A 20720-nucleotide genomic window follows, 5' to 3' on the forward strand; every position below is an offset into this window, starting at 1 on the left:
GGAGAGAATATGGCCTTCCTCAAATCAGACAAAGTGCAGAAATCTTCCAGAGAGTCAGCTGCAGAAAACTATAAAGCTAGAGATATATAGATTTAATTACCATTCACCAATATAGGGTTACAGTAAGCTGACTGTACTAATGTGCTTTTATTGCTAAGCAGCATGCTTCCCCCATGTATCTTCCCCTGAACTGGTTAATAACAAGTTCCAAGGAACACTCTGGTAGAGATATTAGTAATTTCCTTTGGAACATACCTTTCAGTTTCCCTCACTTTAGCCAGACTCCACCATCCCATAAACACAAAAGCAGAAAGATCCTCAATGAATCTTGCTGCAAACGCAGTTCTTGTTACAGCCCAAGTCAGGGAGGCCTGTTCAGAAAGTCACTTGCTGCAAAATTTGCCATTAAATCTGTCAAACAGACATATACAGAAATGCTGCTTCACTAAACAGCTGGTAAGTTTCATGAGCTTAAAAAGAAAATACCACGCAGCTATACACTGTTAACAGAGATTCACCAGTCAGTTTTAAAATCTGATATGCTGGTCTGCTTTTCCCCAAATCCTAACATTTGCTCTCTGCTATGAGATGGCTGCCACACAGCACCATTAGCAAACACTGGCTGAGAGCACACACATTCTTACTTCACCAGAGCGCAAGCTCCCTCCTCCTGCGTGGCAGCACGCATCTGTTGCTTTGGGCTCTTGCGCAGGAAGAAGAGCATTTCTCAATGGTGTCAAGGGGAAATTAATGCACTGATTCCTCTCTGTCCCAATGGTCAGACATTAATCAAAGGTGGCAAAAGAAAAGAGTTAAGCCAAATAGATTCACAGTAATGGAGCTAAAACAATTATTCAAAGTGCTTAATCAGTCACTGTAAAATAAAACCATTGTAGCACTGCATCAGTGCACAGCCAGCAACGTTATCCTGGGGGGAAAGAGCATTCATAAAACAAGTTTTCTAGAAGTGGGGAAAGTAAGGTGATACAGCAGATATTTGACAGCAGGAAATTAAAAAGGTAACCTTAACAAAATAAGGAATTAGGGAGACACTTAGAGAGAGATGAGCTTGGAGTGTGGAACAAAGGCCGTGGGGGAAAAATGCATCCCAGTCCAGAGGTGAGGAGCGAGGAGAAAAGAGCCATAGAGAGGCAAAGGAACCAGCTGAGAGTGATTTTTCTTAACGGGTGATTTCTAAAACTCAAGAAGCAATTTTTAAAGAGAATCCCATTCATCAGGAGATGAAGCGTATGATTTAAAGGATTATGAAGACAGACTTAAATAAAAAGATTCTTGGATCCCAGATGAGACTGCAAAAGACATAGGGGGAAGAGAACTGGTGCCCCTCTGGGGAGAGGCAGAAGACGTTGAGAAGGACGATGGAGAGAAATCAAAGGAACCCCAGCTTATCTCAATTTTTGTGACTTACTTCCCAATCTCTCACTCAAAAGATGAAAAGCCCCTAGTCAGGTCACCCGAGTCATTGTTATGGGAAATGAGGTGAGGAAACACTCAGTTTGGAATAATCACCCCATAATTGCCTAGAGGTCTACTAAATCTGTGAAGGATCGGCCTATTTCCTAAACGTAGTACATTTGATTTCCCTCCAGAGAATGCAGGAAATTGTACCCTTTGAAACAGATGAGAAGTTTTGGATAACATTAGATTCTATTGGAAAGCCCCCGGGTAATGAGTCGGCAAGTCAGAGCCTGCACCATCGTGTCTGATACATTTAGAAGCAGATGAGGGGAAGTTTGTTGTGACAGCTGTGCAGAAAAAAAAAAGTCTGAAGGTTAGGTGGATTTGCAACATGAGAAGGTGATTTGGGTTTGGAAAAAGCAAAGTCATCTTCAGAAGGAAAGAGTGCACAGAAAAATGAACAAAAGGAAGCACAGGGTGGGTAGGGGGAAACATAACAAGCGCAGCTTGTTGGAAAGTTCTCTGCACTGTCTCCCTGTGCTGGGAGTGCCTGCTGACCAGTCAGAGTGTCCCCCCAAAGCCGCCGCACCATTTGCTTTTCTAGCAGGTAGGCATGGCCAAGAGAAGGAATATGGTACCACTTGTAAGACAGGTAGATACAGAGCAACCTTGATTTCTTACTAGAAGATGATTTTCCTCTCCTGTCTCCACGTGAGGACTAGGGAGATCTCTCAGGTGGTGGCTGCTGCCTGCCCTTACTCGAGGGCCACACTGCTCTTCTGTCCCACATGACCCCACGGTGCTCCATTTGTCCCTTATCTTCTCTCTCCTCCAGCACTTGCTCAGAGGCTGCCACTTCTCCTAATGAAGTGTCACAGGCAGGATGTGAAACACCTCATGCAGTGCATGAGCACAGCCCAGAAAGGCGTCAGAGGGAAAAAGACCCTAATGATTTGGAAGCAGGGAGATAAACACCAAGTGACAGAAAACCCTCCAGAAGTTACCTCTGTGTAGCCTGCTCTGGAGGTCACATTCCTCACTTAACGGAAGTAGGAGGGAAGGAGAAAGGAAGAAAACCAACATCTCCCTTTGCCCTAGCAAGTGACTGCTATATGCTTTCATTCATATATGTATATATATATATGTAAATATATACATATATGAATGTATATATACATATATATAATCTGAGAGATAGATACAGATATAGATCATCTGATTTAAACCTCAGAAGCAACAATTGAGGGATATTGTTACTACCAAAGTGGAGAATCAGAGGACAAGATTTGCTCATGGTCAACTGGGCAGTAAGAAGAAAAAGCCTTTTCTTCACTTGACTCGCCTTTTGAAAAGCCCTGTCTGACCCTCAAAGTTTGGCTTGGGGGACCTTTCGTACTACTATATTCTAGGTGCTTTCTCCATGGTACATAACATTCTGCATTGTGATTGCCTGTTAATTTCTGGGTCTCTGTCTCTAGATAGAGCTCACTGACGGCAGAGGACACCCCTTAAGTATGCCTTGGGGCTACATACAATGCCTGGTCTATACGTGCTTGAGGAAGGCTGGGCCAGAAATGAGAACCCACCATCCCATGCCGTCTCTGAATAATAATACTGTTTGGAATTTTAATTTCATCGAGTGCTTAGCGAATGAAGAAGAGCAGTTACGAGGACTACACATGTCCTCCTCTCAAGCTCTTCCTCCATGGTCTCCATGGTACTAATGCTGCCTGTGGAACACGGTTATGGACTTGTAAAACAGGGTGTTTAAATGCAAGTGACTATACAGCTCTGGAGTACTTGCTATTCCCTGGTTGAAAATGAATGCTGGGTTTTTTCCAGGTCCTTTTCTGTAAAGTAATGAGAAACACTGGTAAGCCCTGCTTTCACTCTCAGAGTCCCACAGACACCAATTATTCGCACTCAGTGTCACAACTTCAAAATGATTAAGATGCTCTGAACTTTCATGGGTTCTTTCTGAGCACAAAAAGAGAGCGAAATTACCTTAGCCCATGTTGTTGGAAATCATTATGGTTTCTGCACCATAGATCCCATGCAATTGTTCCAGCAATTCCGTTCCAATGCCTGTTTCCAAAGTAGAAAATACATGACTTGACCACCAGGAATGTCTGTACTAAGTCCAAGTCCAGAGCAGAGTGGCTCTGCCTCGGCTCTGACCCCTGCAGCCCCATCAGTTAGCAAAGTCTACTCAACCCAGAAAACCAGCAAAAAGAAGGCAGCCTAACAACTAAGTCCAGACTGCAGTAAATCTGCTTCCACTTATTGTTTGCCCTTGCTCCAAACACATCTAGGTACAGACTCTTATAAAGGCATGTGCAAAAGCTAGTTTTACTGAATTCCATACTCAATGGGGTTAGCAAATTGTGGACTTGAAAAAAAAAAGTAGCCTCTAGCAACTAGAACCAAGCTGAACATGCATGTAATTCAAAGGTACTGAATTCTATGAAAAAAAGCTCAACCTTTCTCAATTTGTCTTGGCTTCTGTGTGGTCCCACGCTGTATTTTAGGGTTACCAGCACTGTGAGAAATCTCTGCTCAGTCTTCCAACTGACTGCCTGGATTGGGTATTTCCTGAAGAATACATAGGCCGGAAAGCTGATGGCTAACACTCCTGTATTTTTTCACCTTATTCTCTGATTCTCCACACCATCAGCCCAAATGCTTATAATAACTTTTTTAGCAGCTTTACTGAGGTATAATTAACGTACAATAAACTACACATGTTTATTGTATACAACAAATATACAATCTGTTAAGCTGATATAATACTGAAAAGATGACCCATAAAGGAAAAATAGATAACTTGGATGTCAATCACTTTTTAAGCATTTTTCCCTTTAATAATATTTATGCACAGCACCTATATAGAGAACGTATATAAACAGAGCTCCTTTTGAAGGGGACAGGGATCCTGGGTCCTGTTTCCTTAGTCCCTCATCACCTTCCTTTGTGGTTTCTAAGAAGTTTCTGAAAAAAACAAAACAAAACAAAACAAAACCACAGGGCCCTAAGAATAAAAAGTAGAAGCCACTGAATTTTATTAACAGGATGTTTCTATCTGCCCAAAATAACCACTAACTTTTGTTGAGAGGCTATATATGCATTATATAATGTGATAGATACTTTCCAATATTTTTTCTCTTTTAATCCCTTTAGAGAGGTATTATTTACATTTGCACACGAGGAAATTAAGGCTCTCAGAGCTGGTACGTACCACAGCTGAAATCTGAACCCAGCTCTGACCCACCCAAGACCATGCTGTTTTAGGTTCCAATATTCAGGGACCCTCCCTACCACACACACAGACACAGACACACACACACAGACACACACACACACACACACACACACACACACACTGCTTTGGGACAAAACTTGAAAGATAAGAACTTTAACTTTCTGTGGACATAAACTACTTGTGCAAAATGATTGTCAATTCTAAAACATGAAATTCTTATTTCCCTAGAAAAATAAACTGTAGCTAAAAACAACATATAATAAACATCCAGGATATACTTCCTCTATAAAAGCACACCAGCATGTGATAGTGTGATAATATAACTATCGAGCAAATAGTTTGGGCAAGGCCCTTCTCCCAGACACACACAGACCTTCCCTGCTATGAAGAACAAGTAGCACATGGGGTCTGCAGCCAGCTAATAAATTCCATTTGTTTCAAGGCCTAAGTAAGCCAGTTAATTCTGCCGCATTCAGGAGAGGGCTGACTAGCAAGTTAGTTATGAATATATTGTCATGCAAACAGTAAAGAGCCTGAGACCTGACTAGTCCCAAGGTTTGATGCTATCAGTAGAGGTAACGGTTATAATAATATCTAATCTTTGTCAATTCCTAAGGGACTTAATATTATATTATCTCATTTAATCCTTACAACAACTCTGTGCTAGATGGAAAAGAGGCTTGGAGAAAATAAATGACAAGGTCAAGGTCATGGCAGATCAGGGACCACAGAGCCAGTTCTCCGAACAATTGCTGTGGTCTAGACTGCCTCTCTCAGAGAGAGGAAGGGCAAAGAAAACAAGAAAACTCTCCAATCTCATCCTTCTAACTCTCCACTCAAGTTCCCTGGAGTAGGGCATTCACTCTCCTCCTCACCCCACAGGCCCTACAGTAGGGGCTCCCCACTGGCAAAGTCAGCCCAGGGCTATAGGGGAGGAAACTGAGAGGTGCTGGGTACAAGGTGCAGAAAGCCCAGCTCCTGGAGGTGGCCAGTCACACCTGTGAGGTGCTCTGCCTGCGGGGCGGTTGATCAGCATCTGATCAGCACCACAGACTTCAGGGGGGCTTGTGCGTTATCAGAGGCAGATGCGTGGCTGTCCTCCCCTGAGCTGAAAACCAGGTCAAGACAGTCTTCCTTGCTCAAAACCACCTCAAACCAGGAAGGTCTTAGAACAGGAAAATGCTTGTGGCCCACAACTTCTGCACTTTGGCGATAGGGAACTGAAGATTTGGAAGGCAGGTTTTTATTCAAAAGTCACTAGCTTCTGCTTATTCCCTATGAAGTTTCAGGTAGAATGCTCAGTCACGCAACAGTTTGACTGACACTTATCTGAACTGAGACTTTTATAGCTTTAGTTTTTCTTGTTAGAAGATTTTGCCTCTCTCTGACATAATTACAAGTTCCATATTTTTGCCGTAAGGCTAAAATGTAAATCATTTCCTGGTACACCACAACTTCCCAGCATTGACTATATAAGGCAAGGCTGCACAGCATTTAAAATTAAAAACATCATTTTCCTAAATGTGTGTGTCATTATGATGTTTACCAGTGTGTTTTGCTGGTTAAATCACAGTTCCTATGTACTTCAGTCAAAGGCCTGCTGGCATTGTGATAAAAGCCTAGCAATGAAGCCTAAAACACAGTTTTTCTTCTCTTTGGGTTCTCTTACGAGTTCCTTCACAGAGTACATTATGGGGCTCCAGAATGTCAACTATAATGCCTTTTATAACCAGCAGGGGCTAAATTCATCTCTGTTGGTGAAAGTTCTCTTTAGGCCTCTGAGAATTACTTCTCCTTCTCATTCACTCTTCGGGTATCATCATTGACAGATCTGGGTTAAAATCTTGACTCTTCCAAGTTTGCACAAATTCTCTGAATCTGTGTCCTCCTCTATTAAATGGGAATGTTAACACCAGACATACAGAGTTCTTATGAAACAGATTTCTAATAGCCACTGGGAATATGATAGTTGCTCAGTTGATGTTCGTTCCCTTTACTTTTTCCGCCCTTCTCCACACAGCTCCCATTCCTGCCCTTGACAGGAAGCCCCAGACTTGTAGGAGTCACAGGGAGGAGAATGGAGTTTGTAATCACAACTCAGGAAATCATAAGAAATGAAGCAGGCTTTTAAAAGCATTTCTGGCCTGACCAGCTTCAGAGGCTCAGTCCAATAAAGTCAAGAGGAAGTCAAGTAGCTAAAAGCTTGGATGATGAAATCAGGGAAACTTCAGTTCAAACTGTAGCTCCATGAGGACAAGCTGTGTGACCTTAACTGGGCTACCTTACCTCTCTAAATTGCAGTTTCCTTGTGTGTAACGGGGGGCGGCGGGGGGAGGGATAATGGTAGTGATCTGCTGTTACCAAAGAGTATTAAATGATAAAATGTATACAAAGAATGTATACAAAGTGCCTAATACAGTAGCTGGTATGTTGTAAATACTCAAATTTGGTGATCATTTCCTGTTACTGATAAACAGCGTACTCTTATCTTACTAGTTGAACACATAGGTTCTCATCAGTATGCTGCCCTTGGACACTACATGACTTTGGACAAGTCACTTGAATGTTCTGCACCTCAGTCTCTTCCTCCACAAAATGGAATGAGAATAAACTCCCATCATCCCTCACAGCATTGCTGGGAGTATCAAATAAAATAATGGACAGAAAAGCACTTTGTGAAAGACAGTGCAGAAATGGATGCTAATCATAATATTCTTAAGTTCATCCAAAAAGCAAGTTGGTCTGAACAGGGCTTGACTGAGTGCAAAAAAAAAAAAAAAAAAGAAGAAGAAGAAGAAAAAAAAGAAAAGAAAAATCAACCCAGAAGCATCCATTAGTCAGGAAATCACACTTCAAAGAAGGGTTTTAATGCTTCATACATATTTATGTAGTCTATTTCTGACTTTGGAATTCAACAGCCCATTTTCCTAATACTAAATCTCTTCTCTCACTGGAGATTTGGGCAAAAGGGAAGAAAGGAAACAAGAGAATAAGTTGACGTCCCTGAAGGCAGATTAAAGGTAGGACAGAGATGGAGCAAGGTGAAGGAGCCCATCCAGTGGGGCTCTGGGGCAGCACACTCGTTGGCTTGGTCCCAGGAGACACGACTAGGTAGCACATTATTTCCCCCACCAACAGACTAAGAAGCAAGGGGACAAGATCACCACAGTAGCTGTCTGGGTTCCAAATTCTCCATAGAAAATATCGCTCAAAGCTTGTCCTTTCCCAGGGTGTAGCTTTGGTGGAAGAACAGAGGAGTAGGAGCTCATTCCTATCCCTTCACGAAGCTGACCAGCTTATGAGTACACAGGTATTGAACATCTAGTATATGGGGAGTACAAGGAGGTAGGGCTGAGACCCGCCTTGAAGGAAGTGGCCCACAGTCTAATTGGTGGTACAGTACCTGATGTCATTATCAGTGCATGTGGGCAAATGGTGAGCTGGGACATAGAGGCAGAAAGAAGACTCATAATGGACTTCTAGGGTTTAAAGGTTGGGAGAGGACAAAAAATGAGTTAAGTGAGAGAGGATTCAGCCCCTGAGGATGAATTGAAAACACAAAAATAAACACACTATATGAAAAGCAAAAATAATAATAATAATAATAATAATAATAACAACAACAACAACACATAGAAAACCAAAAACCACCTGAGATGCCTAGCTCATCAAATTCAGTAACAGGGCTAATGGTTTCACTTCCTTAAATTTGTTTTAATGTTTTATTTATTTCTGAGAGAGAGAGACAGTGTGAGCAGGGGAGGGTCAGAGAGAGAGGGAGACACAGATTCTGAAATAGGCTCCAGGCTCTGAGCTAGCTGTCAGCACAGAGCCCAATGTGGGGCCTGAACCCACAAACCGTGAGATCATGACCTAAGCCTAAGTCGGACGCTTAACTGACTGAGCCACCAGGGCGCCCCTAATGGTTTCACTTCTTAACATGGTAGTAGGCTAGATGGGCATGATAGGGCTTTTCCTTCTCATGATAAAAATCATACACACATACACACCACACACACACACACACACACACACACACACACAACTGGCAAAGTACAGAAAGCCAAAGATCAGAAGGAAGAGCCACTTACTATGAGCATAAAATTTCCAGTTAGTAGAGCATCAGCGGGAATGGGTTAAGAAGTACATTCTTAGACCATATGTCATGTCTTTCATCCTCACAACCAGACAGAAAGAATGGTCCCAAAGAATGTAGGAGCAGATTTTGATCACCCCCAGAGTCTACACCAAACTCTAGAACAAATTTCAGAACTAAGGGGCTGCAGTGGTCAGAAATACGGGGAGCGGCACCCACTTTTATGGGGACAGTCCTGCAGTCATAGAGCCACATCCAAACCAGCTGTCCTGCCCCATCAGCTCCGCGTACCCTACTTTGGCCAAGAAACCTCAGCTCTCCCAATTTAGCAAGATAATGAATAGAGGTGGAAGCTGAGTTTTTTAGAAAAAGCTCTGTAAATATGTGCAAAGACAGAAAGAACTCACATTCTCGAGGGCATGTGAAAAAATATTTAGTGGTTTGTGCTATTTAAGTAACTGCAAATTGTATGTAACCTTATAGTTGTAAAAAAAATGCAAGAGTTTATTAAGAGGATATTAACTAATCCTAATCCACCTCAATCCATGATAAATGCCCATGAGACATAAAAACAAAAAATAAAGGAAACATCAAATTAAATTTTTAGGTTAAATCTAAGTAGAACATGCGAACAGTAAGTAGAGTGAAAAACAATTCACCTATTCTCTTGGTTAATAAAGACAAAGCTTGACTAGATATCACAAGATCTCTCTCAAGAATGAAAGGGTAGAAAAAGGGCCAACAATGGGTTTATGGGGAAAGAAAAAAAACTCCAGCCAAAGATAATACTCTGAAGCCTCAAAGAGAGAGAAACTTCTAAAAATGGTTTTCTATGACAGGTAAAAAAAATTAAACCATCTCTTGTTGTCTTCATAAAGATATGAAAGGTCCCCACGTCTATGAAACAAGATCAGAGCACCATCATTAGAGAATAAATGGGCAAAAGAATTGGCTAAAATATGAAAACATAGGAAATCCAAAATTTAATCAGCGTGGATTTTAAAAACATATCAACAACAATGAAGAACAGAATGATACTGCAGTATACAGAATTTGTGATGGAACAGTGCTTCCCAAACCTTCAAGTGCACACAGATCACATAAGAATCTTGTTAAAATACAAATTCTGATTCAGCAGGATTCAGCAGTTCTGGACTGAAGCCAAATTCTGCATTTCTAACAAATTCCTGGTGGTGCTGAAACTGCTGGTCCTATAGACTACATGGACAGCAGAGATACAGAGAACAAGGTTGGAAGTTTTCATAGAATACAGAGAAAAAAAGCTATGAAAAGAATGATGGTGAGTAGGATGAATATAGAAAACATATCCAACCTACTACAGACATGCTAGAGTGAAATAAATAGGATTAAAAATAATAGTCAAATACAACTTCTCAACTTAAGAAGGGGAGATAAAATGAAGAGACAGTGTTCCAGTTTGAGTGGACATCACTGAAAGAATCATATCTAGACAACTTTCTGAATTTCACTGTGAAAACACTGATGCGCAGGCACATGGATCTAGGCCACAAAACAACTGTGATGAAGGGAACTAGGGAGGGAAAGAGAGGAACTGGGCAAACGGCTGGTCCTAGACTTCCCCGATACTAAACATCAGGAACCAATGGGTATTGATTTTTTTTTTTAAGTTTTGCTTTTGTTTTTTGTTTTGTTTTGTTTTTAAGAGAGACAGAGAGACAGAAAAGGAGAGTGCAAGCACAGGCAGGGGAGGGGCAAAGAGGAGGAGACAGAATCCCAACCAGGCTCAGCACCATCAGTGCTGAGCTGGATGTGGGGCTTGAACTCACAAACTGTGAGATCATGACCTGAGTTGAGATCAAGAGTTGGACGCTTAACTGACTGTGCCACTCAGGTGCCCCAATGGGTATCAATTTATAAAGAGATTTTAGGAAAAATCTGTGCCCAAAGAATTTGACACCCAGTTAAGTTACAGTCAGTGCATATCCCAAAGCATCAGAACAATATTTTCAGGTGTGAGTGTGCACAGCAAATACTATGACAATAACTACACTTCCTAAGAATATTACTTACAGGCATTCTGACTGCAGGTCTAATCAAAATTAAGAACTAATGAAAAGGAAAGTCATAGTACTAAGGGACTGGTAGTGAGCATTAAATTCAACTCAATGCTGTCTGAAAATGGCAAACCTAAAAGAAAATGAGGTATAAACTAATATATTGAATCAAGCTATCCCAGGAAAAAGGATAAAAAGGGAAAATGGCATTGTAGATATAAAACATAAGAAAATTTAACACAAAAATTATTAAACAGAAAATAAGATCCCTTAATATTGAAAATTTTTATAATGCAGACTTTCAGTTCAGGAAGCAGTCTGATTACTTATATACAGCTCTTCTCATCCTAAAAAAACCCCACTAACAGAAAAAAAAAAAAAAGAGAAAAAAAAATAAAAGCAGAAAATAACTGAAGAAATAAGGGAATAAAATTTTTCAAATCTGAAGAGACATCAGTCTTTAGGTTGAAAGTACCTAGAAATACTCACCAGGGTGAATGTATAAAAAGCAGTTCCTAGTCACATTTGGGAAAACTTGGAGTACTGAAGTTAAAAAGAAAATCTTAAAATCTTCCAGAAGGAATAATTCAGTTTACCCAGAAATTAAAGAGAATATGCTTGGCATCAGATTTCTTACCAGGAACCATGCTAAAAGACAAAGCAACAATGTCTTCAAATTGCTAAGAGGAAATTATTTTAAATCCAGAATTCTACGCCTAGCAAAATATTAGTCAAGCATGAGATCAAAATTATAACATTTTCAGAAAAGCAAGGACCCAGAAAGTTTACTGTCAATTTGCATCTTCTGGGGAAAAAAAATCACTTCAATGTGTACCACAGAGTACATGAATAAAAAAAGAGAATATACAGGATGTGAGAAAGAATGGAACTAATTCAGAAATGGCATAAAGAAAAATCCCAGAATGACAGCTCTACACATACCAAGAAATAAATAGGTCAATACATACGAAAGCATTCAACAAATACTATGACTAACAGTTGCAAGATATTAGTAATATGATAGAATGACATGTATTTCTTTTGTCAAGAAGAAAGACAATTAGAAACTCCAGAAAAAAAATTTTTTCCAAAAATGGTCCAAATATGAAACAAGTTAAATCATGGTTCCATAAGCCTGAGTAATAGATGGGATATTTAAAGAGAGAGAATCCATTTAGCCTTGACCTTTGGATCATTCCCCTTCAAGGGGCATAGGTGTTGAACTCAATATACCAATATTCCTACCAAATATGTAGTGAATATTTACATCACTATTATATAAAAATGCTGTCTATCAGCTTTTAACTTTCAGAGTCAACCTACTACCAAATATGGAAGATTTTTCATAACTAAAGAAGAGAATGCCCCAAATCTTGCCCATATAAAAGTGATAACAGAGCCAACAGAAGTTGGATGGTAGACAAAGAGACGTGCAAATGATATTGACTAGGAAAGTCATTTCCCCATCTTAAATATCAAAGAGCCAAAAGGTGTTCTGAGTTGATGAATCAAGAAGTTGGAGTTTAAGTATTTTTTAAAATTATAAAGGTTATGGGGGTGCCTGGGTGGCTCAGTTGGTTAAGCGTCCAACTTCGGCTCAGGTCATGGTCTCGCAGTTTGGGGGTTTGAGCCCCATGTCAGACTCTGTGCTGACAGCTCAGAGCCTGGAGCCCACTTTGGATTCTGTGTCTTGCCCTCTCTGCATCTCCCATGCTGGTGCTCTTTCTTTCTGTGTCTCTCAATAACAAATAAATGTTAGATAATACATTATCTAGAGTTATCAAAGTAACTACCAGACGAAATAAAAATAGTAAAAAAATATTCAAAAGTAACTACCACTAAGATGTGAAATATAGATGGAGAGTCTGAAGAAAATCTTACTTTTCATTTGATGTCCTTCCATCCTCTTTGAATTCTTACTTCCAGGTATAGGTGTTACTTTTAGGATTTTTAACATTTTTTAAAAAAATATTTATTTATTTTGAAAGTGAGAGAGAGGGGACGGAGGGATAGAGAGAGAGAGAGAGAGAGAGAGAGAGAGAGAATCTCAAACAGGCTCTGCACTGTCAGCACCGAGTTAGATGTGGGGTTCGATCTAACCAACCGTTAGATCATGACCTGAGCCAAACTCAAGAGTCAGATGCTTAACCAATTGAGCCACCCAGGTACCCCAAGATTTTTTCTAAAGAACTAAAAGCTACTATCCAGAATACATATAAGAATCATTAAACGTAGACTCCAAATATTATGGAATAAAATATAAAACACAAAAATGATCAGGAATATAAATAAACACGGCAAAACTTCAACTTGAGAGGGGAAGTAATTTAGCACATTCTATAATAATAGATCAAGTTAAGCCACAATAAATAAAAATTATTTTATAATAATAATTATATATTTTGTTCCTTTAAGATGATACAGTTTTAAATATCTAAATATTTCTAAACATTGACCATGTACTAGGTCACATGGTAAATCCTAGGATTTCCAAACAGTATAAATTTCAAACCATATAAAATTAGAGACTATAGTCTCTAATCACAATTCAATAAAAGTAGAAATGAATAACAAAATAATTTAATATCCTGTGAAAAAGAGTTTCAAAGCTGCTCTCCTATTACTGTTATCAAATGGGAAATTTAAATTAAAAGTAGAGCCTATTTAAACCTAATGAAAATAATAACTAAGTAAAAATGGAAGCATTCCTGACAAAGCAATACTCAAAAGCCAAATCCACATAGAATAGCTCTGGAAGGATGGCCAGGGACCTGGGAACAGGCACTGCCTCTGGTGAGTTTCTAGAAACCAGGCAGGAGATGGAAGGAGACCTGCTTTTCTCAGTGAGCCCTTCTGTATTCTTTGAATGTTGCATCACATGCACGACGGACCACAAAATACAGAAGTATTTTTAAATCAAATTGATAGCATAAATATTTTCATTACTAGCCAAGAATTTTGTTTTAAGTGACCTAATCAACTCACAAAGCTAGAAGAGAAACCAAAACAACAGCAAACCAAGCAGGAAGAATAAAATGAAAATCTAAGCAGGAAACTAATAAATCATGAAACGATAAATAGATGAGTAGATAAGGAGGTAAGTAAAAGAGTGGAACAGGTGATAATTTGGGAAAAGGGTTTTTAAATCGACAAAGTTGTGACAAATCTAAATGAAATAGAAAGAAGCAAAATTAGAAAAAGGGTTGGAAATAAGAGTTCACCCTTTACTAAGTGCCAGGCACTGTATGTCAAGCATTAGGATAAGATCGTCTCATTTCATTATTTTCTTTAACAACAGATAAGTCAACATGCCTTAATAATTTAAAAGAATTGTACCCACAGTTATATTTTAACAAACTGGAAGTCTTAATAAAGTGAACAATTTGTAGAAATATTAAATAATAAGATTGATTCAGTGGGATAGGAAAGCTGAATATCCATGGAAGACACTGCAAATGTTACCAAGGGGCAGTTTGCTAAGCTGGTTCTTGGCCCAGACAATGCGATGGGCAAGGCCTTTCAAGTTTTCAAGAAATTGATTAATATCCACATTCCATAATCTATTCCAAGTTTATAAAATTATGAAAACCTACCCCAATTCACTCTATGAGGTTAACATAATTCTGATGCCAAAATATGACAATGACTAGTATATTTCAAAGAGGTTTCTGTGGAAATTAGTTTCACTTTCTGAGGAAGGGTGGTCTACCATGGATTAGTTTGGAAAACACTCTCTCAGAGATTTACAGCATTTATTAGCATATTAAGATCTCTGAGAAGCCAGAAGCAAAGAAATTTGCTTAAATATTTTAAGCTGCCTTTCTCAAATGCATCTGACCATGGAACTATATTTTTCCTCATAATATTCCTTCTTAGAAAACACTTCTAGAAATGGTGCTCCAGAAAAGATTCACTTATGGATACAATGTGAAAATCCTACATAAGGAACCAGTGAAATAAAGTCAAAGTATATTAAAATAATAAGCCAGCACGATCAAGTAGGGATTACCTCAGGAATGCGAGGATTACTTAATATTAGAAACTATATTAATCTAACACATCACATCACTAGGTCAAAGAAGAAAGAGCACATAATTATCAAAAAAGGACAAAAGATCACTTAATAAAACCCAACATGTTTTTTTTCTGATTTTCAAGCCTCTCCTAGTAAACTAGGAAGCAACTATATTTCCACATCTCTCTTAGACCAATTACCAATATCTCTTTGCAACAAATTATTAAAGCTGCTCTCATTAAAATCAGGAGGTAGGTACAGATGTCCAAGGTCACAACTAACGCTCAAGAAAAGAAGCAAGATATATAAATATTTGAAAAGAGGATAGAAATTATTATTTGTACAAGATGATATAAGAGAACCAAAAAACTATGACAACTAAAATAACATGTAAACAGACTGGCTATTTATAAAACGTATATCCAGACTACGTTTTCTATATACTAGAAATAATTAGAAAATATAACGAGGGGAAGGTCTAATCAACAATAACTATGCCTTAAACTTAATAAATAAACTATAAATTACTCAAGCAAAACCCTGAAAGAAGAAAACCTAAACAAATGGAAAGGTAAAGCATGCCCTCAGAGGGGTAGAAAAATTAATAGAAAATGTCAATTACTCCAAATAAAATCTGTATTTTTAACATAATGCTAAGCATTGTATGTGGCAATCCTTGTGTGTAAAGATAGGTATTTTTTTAAAAAATAAAACCAGTGGAAATATACCCAAATTAGATGTTAAGCTGTGTTTTAAATGTTTTAGTAATCAAAATGGTATAATGCTGGTATTAAGAATCAATATTTTAATGCAACAAAACAAACAGGACAATGTATCTATTTAACTTATATATGACAAAGTATATACATCACAAGCCAATATGGAAAAAAATGGATTACTCCATCAATGGTTTGTGTAAATCTGGCTAAGTATTTTGGGAGAAAAAGAACCGACTTCTGACCTCACCTCAACCACACAAAACAGATTTCAAATAAATCTTAGAATTAAACGAAAATATGTTTTTGAAGTAGAATGGCTAAGTATTTGCCAGATTTTAGAGAGGAAGAATTTTCTAAACCTAATAGCACTGGAAGGACTCACAAGATAAAATGATGGAATGATATGGGATCATGAAGACTGACTCTCAAAACCTTTAATGGAATGAACAAATAGAATTAATGACCAGCAGCTCTCAAAGGAAGGAGCACAGTCTCAACCAAGGAAGGGATGTAACCTCATGCTGGTATCTGAAAACCAGGGAAGAAGGAAGGATCTCAGGAATCACATCCCATGGTAGCAGTTCTAGTGGAAAATGAATGAATAAAATTCAGAAGTATCTCCCTAATAAGAGCGACCACTACCAAGATGGGAGTATGTTGTCTGCCCATTCACTCAGTCATCTAATATGATAAAATGTATGTTACAATTACTTTTTTCCAACCACGGTTCGTTCAATCTGGAAAATACCAGTCTGAAGGAATTATCCTTTTTATATGTAATAATTTTGAAAAAATTAAACTATAACTCAGGTATTATAGGTTCTCTGTAGAAAATTTGAAACATCAAGATAAATAAAAAGAAAAAATCTCTCAGTGTATAACTATCAGTAGTTGTTTGGTGCCAGTACACACATATATATATATGTTATTAATCATAATTGACCTGCAGTCTCATAGACAGCTTTTTTTAAAAAATGACAATGTATTATATACCTCTTGCCTTCTCCATAAATATATCTCTACATCATTTCAATGTCTATATAATATTCCCTTGTATAGATGAATCAATTTATTTGGTCAGTTATCTATCTGGGGGCCTTTTAGATTGGATCCAAATAAATATCCATATATAAACATCATCGTACACTTGTCAAATTATTTCATTAAGAAAAATTCTTAGAAGAAGAATTAGTAAGACCAGACAGTATAACCTTCAAGCTTTTTAATACACATTGCAAAGCTGCACTCCAGAAAGGCTATACCAATTTACACTTCTATCCTCACTAACAGTGCAAAGTGCCTGTTTCTTCAAACCCAGGCCGTTCCCAGTACTAAAATACTTTCTTGACCACTGTGTCCTTGTATTTCCTTTCTTCTCAAGTTCTTCACCAGACCTAACTAAGCCTCTTACAGTCCAGGTTCCACGCTGGCAGAAGAGTACCCCTTCCAAGATGTAAGCCTCTTCGTTCCCTCCTACAACCAATCCAAGGTCTTCATTGTTTATTGACAATCCATCCAAGCACTTTTCATATCAGAATGAAGAATTACGAATTCCTGACTTCCAATCCTAGCGGATCGACGTATCTAAGCACCAGCCCTAATCCAGATTTGAGACAGACACAAGTCTATTAAACTAAAAAAGGTACTTTTCCAAGCTTTTCAAATAGCCATCATCACATCACTCTCAGTATATGAATTCTTCTTGACTGTTCTTTGATAGAGTTGAACTACTTCCCAGAGCAAGGAGAAAAGCCATGTCACTTGGCCACTCTGTTATTGCCAATGGGTACATATAAGATCCTGTGTTCTAGATACTACAAAATAAGGTAAGAAAAATACATTTCTTTCTTTTTCTTCTTCTTTTTTTTTTAATGTTTTATTTATTTCTAGGAGAGAGAAAGAGAGACAGCATGAGCAGGGGAGGGTCAGAAAGAGAGGGAGTCACAGACTGAAACAGGCTCCAGGCTCTGAGCTGGCAGTCAGCACAGAGCCCGACGCGGGGCACGAACCACGAGATCATGACCTAAGCGAAAGTCAGACGCTTAACCGACTAAGCCACCCAGGCGCCCCAAAGAATACGTTTCTTGAGGAACAAATATCTAATTAAAATAAGGCTTTCATATAACATCAATTTTTGAACATAACTTTTCATCAGAGCCCATATAAGCATTTAGGTATGAAGCTGAATGAGATATAACCTAGCAAGCAACACAGAAACATCATCATCATCATCATCATCATCATCATCATCATTAGTTCAACATCAATTACAAAATGTATAGACAAATATCCCAAGTAACCTGGAAAATACAGAGGACAGAAGTAGTTGGTTTTATCTGTAAGGGTCAGAGGAGACTTCACAGAAACGGTGAAACCCACTGGATTTTGAACAATGAGTAAAAGTTCTTCAAGGGGAGAAGCTTCAGACAGGCATTCCAGAAAGACAGAACCGCAAGGACGCAGTCCCTGCTACTCAGCACTGTTCACAGAGAACACTGAATCAATATATTTCACTGTTTAAATCAGCATGGAAAGCTGTTACAATTTCATTGCAATAAATCTTTTTTCTACAGTAATATATAGACTAGACTTAATTTTCAGTTATTCTTGCACAAATATTTCTTTTATTTGGCTTCAGTTTTCTAAAAGCAAGAAATAGCAAACAGTAAAACTACATAAAAATATTAAATAGAAAACTCAGGGAGCCAAACTAAATCCATGCTTGTTTTCTTTATAAAGAAATGCTTATGGTTTAATGTTTTAGCATAGTTTCTGTGTATATGTTTGTCCCTGGATCCAACAACAGAGTAAAATATAAAACTATTTCATATTTAAAAACAAAACAAAACAAAACAAGATGACTCTAGGCCATCAGCTACCTATACTAGTTTGAGAACTGAAGGATTCCTGGATGGGTGAGTGTGAAAACTGGGGAGCTAAAACTCCAGTGGTAAGTTATGATGCAATACCTGAAAAGGTCTAGTAAGACTTGCTGAGAAATTAAATGTTTTATAATACGAAGAAATTACATATCAATTCTGTGAGAGATTTCTTAGTGTTTGTTATTCATTAGATTAAAAAAAAAAACTGATGATAGCATAAAAGATGAACTTGAATGAGAAGACACCTGAAGGTTGCTGTAGCTATGCAGGAAAAAACCAGGATCAGAACAGATGAGCTGGGAGAAGCAGATGTAAATAATGAAAACAATATATTGTCATCACATGCTAATGAGTTGATTTCTGGCAAACTTAAAACAACTAGAGTCTTTGACATTAAAGAAGGTAATCAGTTATGGCCAATAGGTACATGAAAAAGTGCTCAACACCACTAATCATCAGGGAAGTACAAATCAAAACCAAAATGAGGTATCATCTCATATCTGTTAAAATGGCTATTATCAAAAAGGCAAAGATAACAAATGTTGGTAAGGATGTGTACTATTTGAGGGAATGTAAATTGGTGAAGGCATTATGGAAATTAGTACGAAGGTTAGTCAAAAAATTAAAATAGAATTATCGTATGATCCAGCAACTCTACTTCTGGGTATAAATCCAAAGGAATTGAAATCAGAATCTCGAAGAGATATCTGCATTCCCATGTTCCCTGCAGCATGATAATAGCCAACACATGGAGGCAACCTAAATGTCCGCAGAAAGATGAATGGAAAAGGAAAATGTATTATTTACAATGTACTATTATTATTCAGCCTCAAAAAAGGTTGCGGGGTAGGGGGTGGGATTCCTGCCATTTGCCACAACATGGATGAGCCTGGAGAACATTATACTAAGTGAAATAAGCTAGATACAGAAGAACAAATACTACATGATCCCACTTGCATAAGGAATGTAAATAGTAAAACTCATAGAAGAGAGAAGAAAAACAGTTACTGGGAAGGAGTGGGAGAGGGAAATAAGGCAGTGTTGGTCAAACTGTTAAAATTTCAGTTCTACATGATGAGTAAGTCCTAAAGATCTACTGTACTACATGATGCCTGTAGTTAACAATACTGTATTACATACTTAACAATTTGTTAATGCCAAAATCACAAAATAAAAGGAACGGAGGGGAGGAAGAAAGGAAAAAGAAGAAAAAAAGTGGGGAAGGAGGGCAGAGAGAAAGAAAAAGAGCAAGCAAGCAAGAGGAATCTTTGGGAGGTGATGTATACGTTTATAGCCCTGATTATGGTGATGGTCTCACAAGCATACACCTATTTCCAAACGCATCAAATTGTACACATTAAATATATACAGCTTTTAGTATGTCAAAAAATATTCACACACACACACGAAAAGTAAAGAAATTTCTGCCAAAATTAAATACATAATTGCTCTTTCTTTGTCCTTCTCACTCAGAGAATCCTAGGACATCAGGAGTAGAAGAAACCTGAGATTACCTCATCCAGCAGTGCTCAAACTTTAGGGCACATACATCGTCGGCTTGTCCACTTCTGTAGGCCTGGCTGGAGCCCAGGAATTCAGACTTTAACAAGCAGTCCAGTTATTCTGATACATAAGATCCTCCAAAGACCATATTCCAAGAATCACCAATCTGGTCCAAGCACCTCAACTGTCAGGTGAGAGAGCGGAGGCCAGGAAATAACAGTGGTGAATTCTTATCTCAAGAAGTTCCGGAATTAGAACCCTGGGCACCCAATTCCAAGTAATCTTTGCGCTACAAATGTCTGACTGCCCAAAACAATCTACAGTCAATGTGGGCCAACTAGATGAAATGAAAACCACCCATCTATAGCAACAAAGAGTCAAATTCTGAAAGCAAGAGTTTTCTTGGGTGTTTTTTCGGTCTCATGCTGCCGGTGATAGCCCATTCACCTCAGCAGTAGGCCCTTCTCAAAGTGTGTTCACATTTAGTAGGCTCTGAGTAGCACTTGGTTGGCCTGTTCAAATAATGAGCTCGGCCAACTGCAAGTACACCAAACCCAGGGGATCAGCCGTGTCCTGTAACTTAAACTCCAAGAATCAGAAACTCAAGGGAAATATTTTGGAGCATAACATTTGGCTGCTAGAACTGTAAAGCTGAAAGGTGCTTAAACTCTGTCACTAACTACTTAGCAATTCACAGCCTCTGTATGCCTCAGTTTCCTCATGTGTCAAAGAGCTATAATGAGGTCTTCCCTACACACCTCAGAAAGACAATACAGAAGCAGCTGTGAAAT

At 38.5% G+C, this 20720-nt stretch overlaps 1 protein-coding gene across 3 annotated transcripts in view; it reads right to left on the reverse strand.

Moving 5' to 3' along the window:
* The window catches only part of CPQ (carboxypeptidase Q), a 386524-nt gene that overhangs the window by 294188 nt on the left and 71616 nt on the right, over window positions 1–20720 (reverse strand). The window contains exon 1 of one of the 3 annotated variants that reach the window (XM_039253464.1): window positions 19941–20101. The exons of the other annotated variants lie outside the window; for them this stretch is intronic. The gene's annotated coding sequence lies outside the window, so the exon portion shown is untranslated. Of the gene's footprint in view, window positions 1–19940; window positions 20102–20720 lie in introns of those variants that run through there. 3 annotated transcript variants of the gene reach the window in all.

Source organism: Hyaena hyaena, unplaced genomic scaffold (genome assembly GCF_003009895.1).
Source record: "Hyaena hyaena isolate Hyena2069 unplaced genomic scaffold, ASM300989v1 scaffold_452, whole genome shotgun sequence".
In the NCBI taxonomy this organism is placed as follows: domain Eukaryota; kingdom Metazoa; phylum Chordata; class Mammalia; order Carnivora; family Hyaenidae; genus Hyaena; species Hyaena hyaena.